Below are 12113 nucleotides of genomic sequence, written 5' to 3' on the forward strand. Positions count from 1 at the left end.
GTGGAATTTGATGTGGTCTTGTAGGGTAACCTCTGTAAGACAAGGCCTACTTGAGAATATTTGGCTGTGTGGGCACACACTAAGGAATTTTATAACAGCCTCTAGCTCAAAATGTTGGTGTAAGGGATGTGAAAAGCCTCCTTGTAGTGAAGTTAAATAATGTACTCCCTAAGGAAAAAAAAAAAAAAAAAAGAGACTCTTTACATTTGTTACATGTCGCACTGAAAGTCAGAGGTGAAAGGTGGCCATCTTTCACCTTTCCTTGAAAGGTGCTCCTTGGAAGGAGTTGCAGCAGGGTGCAGTAACCAGCATGTGTTCAGGCTGCCGTGAACACTGTGGCCTCACCCAGGTTGAGGGGCTGTATTTGTCAGGGGGTTATGTTAGAGGTGGGTAGGAGCAGTGTGTGGCAAAGCGCCTTGTGCCACTTGAACCCATTTCCAGCTAGGCCCGCCAGGCACCATGTTGGCCTCCTGGTGCAGGAGCACACTGACAGGGAGATGTGAGGTCCTCAGGCCATGTGGAGAAGGGGACAGCAGCCTGGGAGGGCAGGAGCTCTTGCATAGGCCACCCATCCCTTCCTCACTGCCTGCCACCTCCATGAAGTGATTTAGACAGGTTTCACCACCCTGTGGTGAAAATAAGGGAAGTTCAGACTGGTCAGAGGGAAGGGTAAGTTTATATTTAAGCATGCTTTTCTCTAATTGTGTTGTTTGTTCCTCAGTGCTCCAGCCAGTGCTACTGGAGCAAAATTCCCTATTTTGGGGCTGTTTTGCCCATATCTAGACGTGCTTAGGGACTGCCTGGGCTGCCTTTATGAAGGCAAAAAAATGTGCCGTGACAGAGGGTGATGTCCAGGGGTAATGGCTGTGGAAAGTACATTGTCTCATCCATAAAATGCTTCCATAGGCACTCCAAAATGTTCTGCATACTATAAATGTGCTTATGTGTCTGTTTCAGGGTACTGATCCTAATTACAATTCCTCCTGGTTATTGTGCATTACAGTGGATTTTGAATGCAAGGATGTTGCCATATGTCAGACTCTCAAGGAAGGTGCTAGAAAAAGATGGAACTTGTCAAGAAAGGGTGGCTGGAGAGCTGGAAGCAGATCCCAGGTTTAAATTAACATTAGTAATTTCCTGGAAAGAAATTATACTACAGACACAGAGATGTTAATTGTGAGACTACTTAGAAAATTGGAAAGAAATGTCAGGACTGTCAGCTTTGTTAAACCTTCACACCAAAACCTGCCATTGGGAGCATAATGTCTGCCATTAAAACACCCCACAGTGTGAAGGGCTGGTTTTGTGTGGGTCATCATTCCCTGCCCCCAGACCCAGGCACCCTGCTGTTGTCTGTATACCCTGTAAGGTACAAGGTTCTCCTGAAGAAATAAAGAGTAGTTCTGTGTGTTTCATAAGAAAGCTATCTAAAGTCTGCATACCTTAACTGGTACCTTGATTAACTGTGGAAACAGTTTTACACTCCGAATTCACATTTGATAGCCAGGTAAAATGTGGGGATTACTGATGATAAGACATTGTAATAGAAGTAAGCTATTAAAATATCTCTTATCATTCCATGGTGTATGTGGAAAGAAAAAGCTTTAAAAATGGCTCTGCATCTGGCAACTGTATTTCAAGCCCGCTGGACACTGGCACAGTAAGCAAGCTTCTTGCTGTTCAAGTGGGAATACTATAGGGTGATGTGACCTAATTTAGCAGACATGAGTAATAAATGTGAATTATTTGAAGGCATATGTAAAAATGAGGAAAGATGGAGAGGCCAGATGCTAAGATGCAAATTTAAAATTTAAAAAGAAAAGTGTTTTTCTTTTAGTGGCATTGGAGCAGCTGGAGAGCTAGCAAGAAGTCTGTTTTTTAACCTTTGTCCTAGAACTGCTGGGGCATATCCAAATGCTGATGTTATTCATGGGATTCTTTCACTTAATTTTATTGACCTTTGAACGAGGTTTGTCTAAGTCTGTCTTGCCTTTGTGCTGGCTATGTCATCCTCTAAGAGATGTAGCAGGAGATTTTACTTCATTCTGTTGCAAACTTTGAAATGTATGTTCTATCTACCTACTCTATGTAATAAGGAGACAACTTTTTTTCTTTTTCTTTTTTTTTTTTTGTTACCATGGAAGCATAAGGCCTCGTTAACTATTGTTTTCGTACACATATCCACTTTTCATTATTTTTTTTTTTCTTTACTTTTTTTTTGGTTGTTTTTTTTTTTTTTTTTTGAACCTCTGTGTGAGGCCAATTGAGGCTATTGAGTAATCATAAATCTGTGCTGAACTAAGTCATCTCAGAAGGCTTGCTCTGGTAGTGGCATAACAAGTGTGTGGCTGCCATATGGCTGTGACAAGGAGCAATGGTGAAGAAGTCTGGGAGGAACTGTTTCTGAACAAATTATAACTACTTATCAGTCAGTCTGTGCATCCTTTCAATTCCTTTGCTTTCACAGTTTTCTGACTCTGAGATCTCCCACAATCTTTTGACATAAGTTTTCAAGATAAATATTTGCTTAACTGTGAAAAAACAAGCCACTTAAAAGAAAAAAAAAGCGTTGAATAGAAAATGGGGGCAAAAAAACATGCACAAAGTCCTGTCATCTACAAATAGAGACACAGTCTGCTGAGACATTGAAAACTCTGTGTTCCAACCATTCTGTTTGAGTAAAAGCAAGTCTGTGTACTCTAGTATACTTATAGTGGACTTCCACTGATGGGCCAGGTTTTAGCATAGTGAATGAGGCACAAACTTTCAAGAGTGTTGGTGTTCTCAATGCTATACAAATTTTCAAACCTCAGAAATTTAAGAAATCTATATGGGTGATTCTGGACAACTTGTATATAACTGTTTTTTTCATATGTTTTTCCATATACCATCAAAAACATTCCCTTCTTTCGTGGAACTTATGCTGAGCCAAAGCACATTTGAGAAAAAAAAAAAAAAAAAAATATATATATATATATATATATATATATATATATGTCTCAAAATCATCTCCTAAACCTTATTTATCAATCATAGGAAAAATGTTCTCTGCAGTATACATTCTCTATGGATACACAGTTCTTGTGCATCCAAGAGATGTATATAAAAAATAATAATAAAATACAGTAAAAAAAAAAAGATTTAATTGATGCTTTACTCATCTTCCCTAGACTCCATGGTAAAGTCTATGCCAGTGCTTCTTCACTGTCAAAGCAAGAAATGTAGAAATGTACCCACAGTCCAATCATATTCTTATTTGGCTACCAGACAGAATGTTTATTTTCTTGTGTCCTGAGAAAAAATTAAGTTCTTGGTATAACTAAGAAGCATTATCAGAATGATACCCAAGAGTTTAAAATTTCCTTCCAAATGCCCTTGTTTTGAAATAGTGCAAATAAGCAGCTTCATGACAGGATCCTTTCTGTTAATACCTGTGCAGAGATGAGAGTTATGTTTCTTTTTGTTCAGGTTTAACATTTAGGCTGGAATAGACAATGCTGCAAAAAACACTCAGATATTTCAGGTGCTGTTTCTGATCCGAAGTAAGACATTTTGAAAATCTGAGCCTGTGAATACAGTGTAATTTTTTAGGCTTTTAATAGCCCCAAATCAGAAACTGGGACTCTATGCATCCACTGGGAATTAAGCTTAGGCGAAGGTAATAACTGAGAAAAATATTTGTGGTGAAATGTCTTGTCTTTAAGTACATTAGTACAGTGATATCTTTAGCAAATCAAAAAAAAAAAGTGACAGAATTAGGAGAATTTTTATATTTCCGATTTCTGTGAGAAGCAAAGGCAACATACCTTAATTTGAAAGGAATCCACTACTTAGCAATGTACAGTTAATAACGTGTAACAGAATAATTCTGATTCGAGGTGTTAAAGGGTAATGATACTTTCTAAACCTTAGTTCATTAAGTCATTTCAAAGCGCTAATATATATGGTAAACGCTAATATATAAATAAGCAGACATTGAATTTAGGATATTTTATTCTGTTATAGCATGCCATTTAGTTAGAATTTCAGTACAGTGGTAATGGGAAACATTTTGAAGTTAACTTGTCTTAATTTCTATACCTAATGATCTTCTATCTTTCCTCTGTTTCCCTTACTCTCCCCAATACACTTCATCTCCCATTTAGAGAAGCCATCTGCTAAAATTAGTGATGATATTACTTAATTACGCAGTATTTTAATATATTTTTATCATCGTGCTGTCTTCCATTAAATATTGTGTTTGTGGCTAATGGCATCCTTTTCTCATGTGTCGACAGCTCATTTTGTCAGATTTATTGTGCAATAACTCAGTATCGTACTAATAATGTATCTCTGCTACTAAGATTAACAGTGCTCATAGCAAGCTGTTCATAGAAACATAGAAAAATGTCAGTGTTCATAAAAGCAAACTCTTAGTTACAGAAACAACCTAATTATGTTTAGTTTAATTAAACTAACTATGAATAAATTACATATTCGGGGTGTATCTAAGTTCAAGTATGGCATTAAATTGATTTTGTTTTGTTGCATGATGTGCTTAATGCTTACAAAGTTCACACACAGAAATGTTCCTCTGAAAGCAGCAGTAAGAAAACACATTTTGGGGAGAGTTTTCTGAGGTGTGAACACATCTGCAAATGTGTTTATCTGCGACCTACATATTTTTTTGATAAAAGGCCATTTCTTCCCCTATACTAATAATACCTATGTCTCTTATGCACCTTTGTCTCCTATCCAATATATCCAAGCATCTCTAAAATTTTGAATGCATATTCAAAATGCTTTTTTTTTTTTCCTCATACATAGGGAATAAAGCTTGTAGAAGTGAAGTATCCCTGGGCTACAGCAACATCTGGGTTTTAGATAGCTGCACCCAGGATGGAAACCAGAAGCATGTGGTAAGTAACTTGCGTGAGTTACAAGGAGATGGATGTCTCTGCATGGATTTCAAAAGACGCTGGAGCCAGCTGGTATCTGGACATTCCCTAAGTAATCATTGTTCAGCTGTCTGTAGTTAGTTAATACAGAAATTCTGAGGATTTATCAGGATTCATGTTAAATTTTTCATCTCTCATGCCTCACTAGGTGCTATGGGGATGTATGGGCCATGTGGGATGCACAGCCTAGGAGTTTTCAGTTAACTTCTTCCAAAGAACTCATCTGGGTTCACGCTTTTTCAAATATGACAAGGGTAGTTCCCTCCTCCTGCCCCCCAACCCCCCCCTTTTTTTTTAAAACAGTGTATTGGTCAGCGACTTGGCCAGGCAGGAGATCCAGATTTAATTTCCTGCCTACCTTTTGAAGGAACTTCAAACACATTCCATTATTTCCCAGGAAAGACCCTCACATTACAAACTGTTCTGTCCTGCTGGGGTTGTATAACTAGGCAGAAGAGAATGAAAAATTAATTAGGCTAGAGAGAAAGGAAAAAATGTTCATGATGCTCTGGAGTGCTGGGTTGGGCACAAAAAATGAATCCGTGGGATGAAAATGAGGAAAGACTTGCACACAGCTTTTCATTGTATGAAGTCGCTGTACTATATACATTGAGAAATGACATGCTGTTCAAGATTTGAGTTGGTGACAGAACTTTTTTGTTAAACCAGATATATGCTAACACTTTCTACCTTTTACAAACTCTTTCATGTGTGCTGTTTTGAACTCTCCTATTCAGGTGTGCTCCCAACTATATTCCAATTAAGCAGGGAAATTCCCTAGGTAAAGATAGCCAGAGAAAGAAGCAAGTTGTCTCCCACTTCTGCATTACAGTTCTCAGATTTGTCTATGTGTATGGGTGGGGAGGTCCCCATTTATCATTCAAACATTCTGAATGTAAGAACCCACCCCAAAAGAGTCAAAAACACTAAAAAAAAAAGTTGTAAAGATTAAATTAGTGGAACTGAAAAAAAAGTCATGCTTAATCTACTTCTACTAAGATCAAATCCAAATCATATCTCTTTCCTTTTTCTATCCAGATAAAAAGCTTATTTTCCGACATGGTCAGAGACTCAGTACTTTGCTCAGCCTCTGCGGGACAGGCTCCGGGATTAGAAAGGGATCATACGTTTTATATTCAGTCTTTTTCTTGGATTATATTCAGTTCAAATCTTGCTTTCCTCAAAGATTATTGATTCCTGAGGTGGTGCTGATGCTATCACTCCCCCATTATCACCCATAATCTCCTCTTTAAATATCAGAATTACTTCGGAAGGCTGGGTGCTATCTGCTGCTCTGGTGTTCCTGACAAAGCTAGCAGCAACTGCTGCTAAGCATTAAGAGGATTTCACACCTTCCCCTCCCAGGTGAGACAGCATGCAAATATCAGGATGGAGCTGTCCTATACAAATAGATTTTTCCAATCATGGAAGTCATCACTGATCATTTATAAAAAGACTATAGATGTAACGAATGCATGAAACGAATGCATGAAACTTACCACTAGCTATAGATCGAGACTAGAAAGGATATGAATTATTTTGGTTAGATGTTGTGTTCAGGACTAGCTCCCAGTCATGGCTTTCAGCAGTGATGATCCAGAATTCACTGCTGGAACTGGGAGATAAATATATATATATATATATATATATATATATATATATATATATATATATATATAAATGTTATTTTTTTTTTAAATCATACTCATTACACTGGGCTAACATCAGAAGGATTTCTACCCTTTGATCTTTTGAAGACATTTTTAGTTCAGTGAAAGCTCAGCCCTGAGATCAAACTCTTCCCCTGGCTCACCTCTCCCCCCCTAGAAAACAAAACAAAACAAGATACGTTTTTTCAGTGTTATCTAGTACTGCCCTGAGATGGGGGAACTCACAGTAATTTAATACTTCCCTTTGAGTGGCACTGACTTTGGCAAGCTGACACTTTGGGCAAATGTTCAATTGACATTTTTTTAACCAGTTCTATCAATAGCTAAACTTGTACCTTATAGATTATCAATTTGTATTTCTAATCAATTTGTATTTCTAATATCTGTTATCTGAACATACAGGAGCTGTAGTCCTGGACCCCACAAACTCAGGTGTTACATGAACAAAGATAGCTTGCACAGACATTTTGCAATCTAAATACAAACGACTACAGTACAGACCTGCACAAATCATTGAGGAATGAGAAAGAAAAAAAAAATGTGGGTTTGGTCAGGTCCCTGCAATTTGAGAGGGACGTAACTGCCACTGATGTGTATCAAAAAGCAGCTTGGATACTGTTCATCCTGCAGTCTGTCTAAAAGCTGCAGGTCAAGACAGGTGATTTCACAGTTCTCCCCTGCCAAAGGTGATGGTGCTGTTTCTGCCTTCTCCACTTGACACTCACCTTCAGCTGTAGCTTGGGACCACACGATTCAGCCTTCCTGGTCGACCAACGTCTGCCAGAATCTCCACTGGACTAATTCAGTTTACTCAGCTGATGGGAAATTGCTCTGTTGCTGTTGCTGTCTTTCCTGTCTTTTCAGGAAACTGAAACAGGCCAGTGCAGGAGAGGAAGGGCTGCATGCATCCATGGTCAAGGAGGAAGCAGAAGGAACATGAGCACCTCCCTCCAGCGTGAAAGATGAGTTTATCCAAAGCTGCAGTTCCTAAGACTGTGCTTAGTCCCTGCTCCCATTGTACTTCTCTCATCTCTCTAAGCATAACCTAACATTTTTTTAATTTTTTTTGTTTGTTTGTTTGCTTTTAAGTAGGTATGACAGAAAAATAGCGTGTTTTCAGTTTTCTGCTAGAGCTACAGAAAACTGAAACGCTTCTTCATGAGACTTTGTATATGTATGAAAACATATGAAAAATGAAACCACAAAAAATCTTAGTGTAGCTTGTCATAGCAGTATAGCTAGCTCTGCCCATGCATTCCAGATAAAACAGAGGTGCAGGGGAATGTGATATTTGAAAGTAAATGAACTTCAGTGTTGTGAAAACTCCTTGAAGCTTCACATTGCACTGAACACTCACAATATTGTGCACAGGACATTCACAGAGCAAGGACATTACTAATGCCTAAACTTTTGCTGTGACCTAAACCCATGTACTCCTCTAGCTTTTCTAATCTTTTTCTCTTTAATTGAAGAATCACTGCACACCCTGTTTTCTCTTGCAGAATGACAAAAAGGTGGAAACCTGAGTAACAGTACAGGGCTACTTCTCTTCCTTTGCATTTCTATTTGAAAACTCTGTGGCTTCCCTATAGATACCTGCAGTTTTGTCATACTCATTCTTTGTTCATAAAAGACAGCTCAGCTTCATTTTGTTCTGTGGAAATGACTTCAAGGAGTTTTGATTATCTCAGTGCTGGCAGAGATAGTTGAAAAACATTCCTGTAACGATATTCTCTGGTGTTCTGCTCTCTGTACACAATGAGCAAATGAATCTTATGGGACAGTCACTTTCAAACTTTACCTTTTAGTTCTAAATATCATCAAGGAAATAAAAATAAAACAAATGCAAATTTTTCAGGAAAGTGAATGCTTTTATAAATTTTGAAAGTGTTTTGTTATATAACCCAACTTCATAGTGCTAGAGGCAGTTTTAAATGTTTTTATTTCTATAGCTGTATGACAGTATTACTGGGTAATGAAAGCCAGGATTAGGAAGCAAACTGATTTACAAAAATTGGCTACTCTTCTGACAGTCAGTACCCCTGAGGTTAAACACAGTAAGCATCTATGCTAGGGCAACCTATTAAAATGTCTATAAAACCAGCCCATAGCCACTCCATCCTATTTGCACACAGTAGATTTTTCATGATTCTCAATACCTCTAGTTGAAACATTATAGTCCTAATTAATAATATTTTCTGTACTCCTCATTCTGAATATCATTCTTTACCCTACAGCAATCATTGATGTTCATTTTGTGGAAGTTAAAACAAAAATGCACCTGAAACAACCAATTAGAATTAAGATACAAGAAGAATAAGAAAGTGATAACTTTTTGTTTCCATGTCAGTCAGGCGATGCAGCATAGCTTAGATTTGTTTTTCAGCTTCGTGCTGATTATTGCAGAGCTACTTTGTAAGTTGCAACTCCATCTTCAACTGTTCAGTTCTTCATCTAAGTAGTCATCCTGGAATGAAATTAATGTGAAATGGGAATTTGCTAGGTTTGAAACCAACAGGAAGACTTGCTGTTCTACATTTTGATCTCAAGTTTGAAACTTGGCATTCAGAATCCAGCATGGAGAGTGCTAACTTTTGAAATTAAGATGATTGACAGTATTTAGGACATTGAGGTTATAAGCCCCAGATTTAAATTAAGGTATTGAATGGAACAGGTGCTGACCTACATTATAGAAGGAAAATTGAAGTGAAATATGCTAAGGTGAAATCTGACAATTGTTATTAAACTGAGCATAACAAGAAAAATACAAGCTTCCTGAGGATACCACGGTGACACCTGTAGAATCTGTTCTTATTCAATGTCTTCATTAATGACCTGGAAGAGGTAATAGAATAGCATTTTTAGATACTACCTGGTCAACTGAATGAAATACTGATGAGAGTAGAGGAGTATAAGTAGAGACTGCAAGCAAATAACAATGAGATGAAACTTGGAAAAAATGAATACTGGTAGTTTTATGCTAAATAATCTGAAATATTTTCCACAAAGGTGAGCATCAGGAGGATAATTTAGTTAATAAAAAGTAAAAATAAAATAAAGCGCTGGCTAGATAGTAGACAAATCTTTCCAAGACTGAAAGCTGGAGAGCAAAGTAATTTCTTAGGAGAATTCATGAACTTCATATTCCCCGAAATATTCTGAAGCGTGTCATGGGGAAAAAAATATGTATGTATTGGAATTTTAAAATTTAATATGTTCACTTGAATTCCTGATTTTTATAACTGTTGTCATGCAAGTGTGACTGCCTTTTTTTTCATTTATAATTTGAATTAGTATGATGCATGAAACAGTTCTGTTAAGTAAAAAAGCATGCAACTTCATGGGGAAAAAAGTGATCAGATTCAGATCACCATGATTTGATGAGTGAATTGATCATAATTGTCATTATTGCATGCTTTTTAAATACCTCAGACTTTTTCAGAACCTTTTTAGGCCAATGAACATACATTTCTTTAGCACCAAAATGGCAAAGTCTTTACTAATATTATTTGGTATATTCATATACAGTGTTTCAGTGCTATTCACCTTGAAGATTACTGGGGAAGGAAATGAAGTTTCATGATAAATACTATAAGAAGTAACTACGTTGAGCTTGATCCTTAGGCCCTTATCTGTACACTGGAGTTGTAGCTTATTGATGCTGTTTGAACAACTACAATGATGCAACCACCTCAAGAATGGTCATTGTTTTCCTGTAGAAATGAATTATAGCACAAGGGAGGAAAAAAAATAAAAATGTTTTATGGAGCTATAATAAGGTTTTTGTTTTTAAACAATAGGCCATTCAGTGTGGTCCAGGATCAATCCAAACCATCAGGTCCAATGCATTTCCTGAAAATAACATGCAGAGTAAGGACAAATGCAGACAGCATGGTTCAACGCTTAAGTATTTCCTTACTCACAGAACAGGCTCCAAGCCCAAACCTATGGTGAATACAAAAATGCTTATACGTGTGTTGTAGACAGGAAGCTGCAGCAGAGAGGAGAGATGTGACATAGCAGAAAGCAAGAAAGAAGCCCCAAAATATAACTGTGATACATGGAGAAGAAATGGAATATCTTGACAAAAGAGATGTTTGATCGAATCAGATTAGTCTTCTTCCCAGAATACTTCTTAAACCAGGCAAACTCACTGATACCCAGCCAGAAGTTCTTGTCCCCATTCTATCCTTTGTGTTGCTAGAATATGTATTTTTGCACAGCTGAAATAAAAGAAGAAAGGAACTGATCAAGCAGAGGAAACAACCTTTTTTTTTTTTTTTCTTTTTCTGATAACAAGTAAGATTACTTTTTTTTTTTCCCCGTAGTGAACAATAAGTTAACTAAAAAAGAAAGTTATGGGGGATTACAAAAATACAATACTCAAAGTCAGTGGTATCAGACAAAAAGAATGAAAAAAAAAATGTCCTGAAATTATTAATTTCAATATTTGTAAGCTTTACTTTAGAACACAGAACTAGAGATGTGTTTATTATTAATATCTTCCAAGCAAAGTTCTTTACAAAACTCCTCAAAATAAAAAGCTTATTAAGGTCAGTAAATAAAATATCAATTTTCTAGACAAATAAAATATTTTGGTTAACTTACATTTTTTTACAATTTTATGTCATAGGGAAAAAAAATCTGAACAAAGACTATTTCTTCATGATTTTTCCAGTCTTGCTTCTCTTGTGCCTTTAAACCCTGAGAATTATAGGTAGGATGTCCTGTTAATCAATCACACTTGCACAGAGAAACAATCCTAAAATACTGCTCCCTTCTAAAGAAGCCAAGTAACTTCAGTTTTTGCTGAGATGAGAGACATCTGTTAATACTTGGAATTCCTCAGGGTTAGGTTGATTTCTTGACTTTTTGTATAAGGCAGTGTCTCTTATTTCATTCATATACTACACAAATAAAAGAAAGACATTGAATGGATCAGGGATTTTCAGAGCAGTCCTTGTTAATATAAGATTTGATTAAACTTTATTTTGAGTGTGGAGTTAACGCACACACACACACAGACACACAGAAAAGATTTCTTTAATAAAAAAATGAAATACAAGGAAGAAAAATCCCTTTCTGCAATGTTCTGAGAGTATGGTACACCTGAACTGAAAACAGGAATGTAACTACTTGCACTTTTCCCTGTTAAAACATTCTGTCTCAGCTTTTGCACCTGTTATTCTGCTAAGGAAAGGTCTTGTAAGGAAGCACATTTAAAAAAAAAAAAAAAAAAAAAGATTTAATAATGATTATATAAATTGTGTATGCTTGTTATATATTGGCATTAGCAAAGTTTACTGGAATAGTACAACGTGTGCTTTTAGGCTTTGGGACTTGACAGGAAACCAGTTCTTTCTTGCAGGCCTTGCAGGTCTATGGATATAGTTACCAGATAGATTTGAAAGTTTTAAGTCCAGACTCTGATAAGGCCTTTTTGAAGTGCTGCTATATGTCACAAGTTGTTGATGAAATTATAGAAAGATCTATACCATAGATTTGG

At 36.8% G+C, this 12113-nt stretch overlaps 1 long non-coding RNA gene across 1 annotated transcript; it reads left to right on the plus strand.

Annotated features, from left to right (window-relative positions):
• The first annotated feature begins 303 nt into the window (after positions 1 to 303).
• On the plus strand, positions 304 to 8892 carry LOC140001731 (uncharacterized). The gene is made up of 3 exons (XR_011807238.1): positions 304 to 669; positions 4807 to 4898; positions 7472 to 8892. It is a non-coding gene; the product is annotated as an uncharacterized lncRNA (long non-coding RNA).
• The last annotated feature ends 3221 nt before the right edge of the window (positions 8893 to 12113 follow it).

The sequence above is a fragment of the Anas platyrhynchos genome, chromosome 2 (genome assembly GCF_047663525.1).
Source record: "Anas platyrhynchos isolate ZD024472 breed Pekin duck chromosome 2, IASCAAS_PekinDuck_T2T, whole genome shotgun sequence".
Taxonomy (NCBI): Eukaryota; Metazoa; Chordata; class Aves; order Anseriformes; family Anatidae; genus Anas; species Anas platyrhynchos.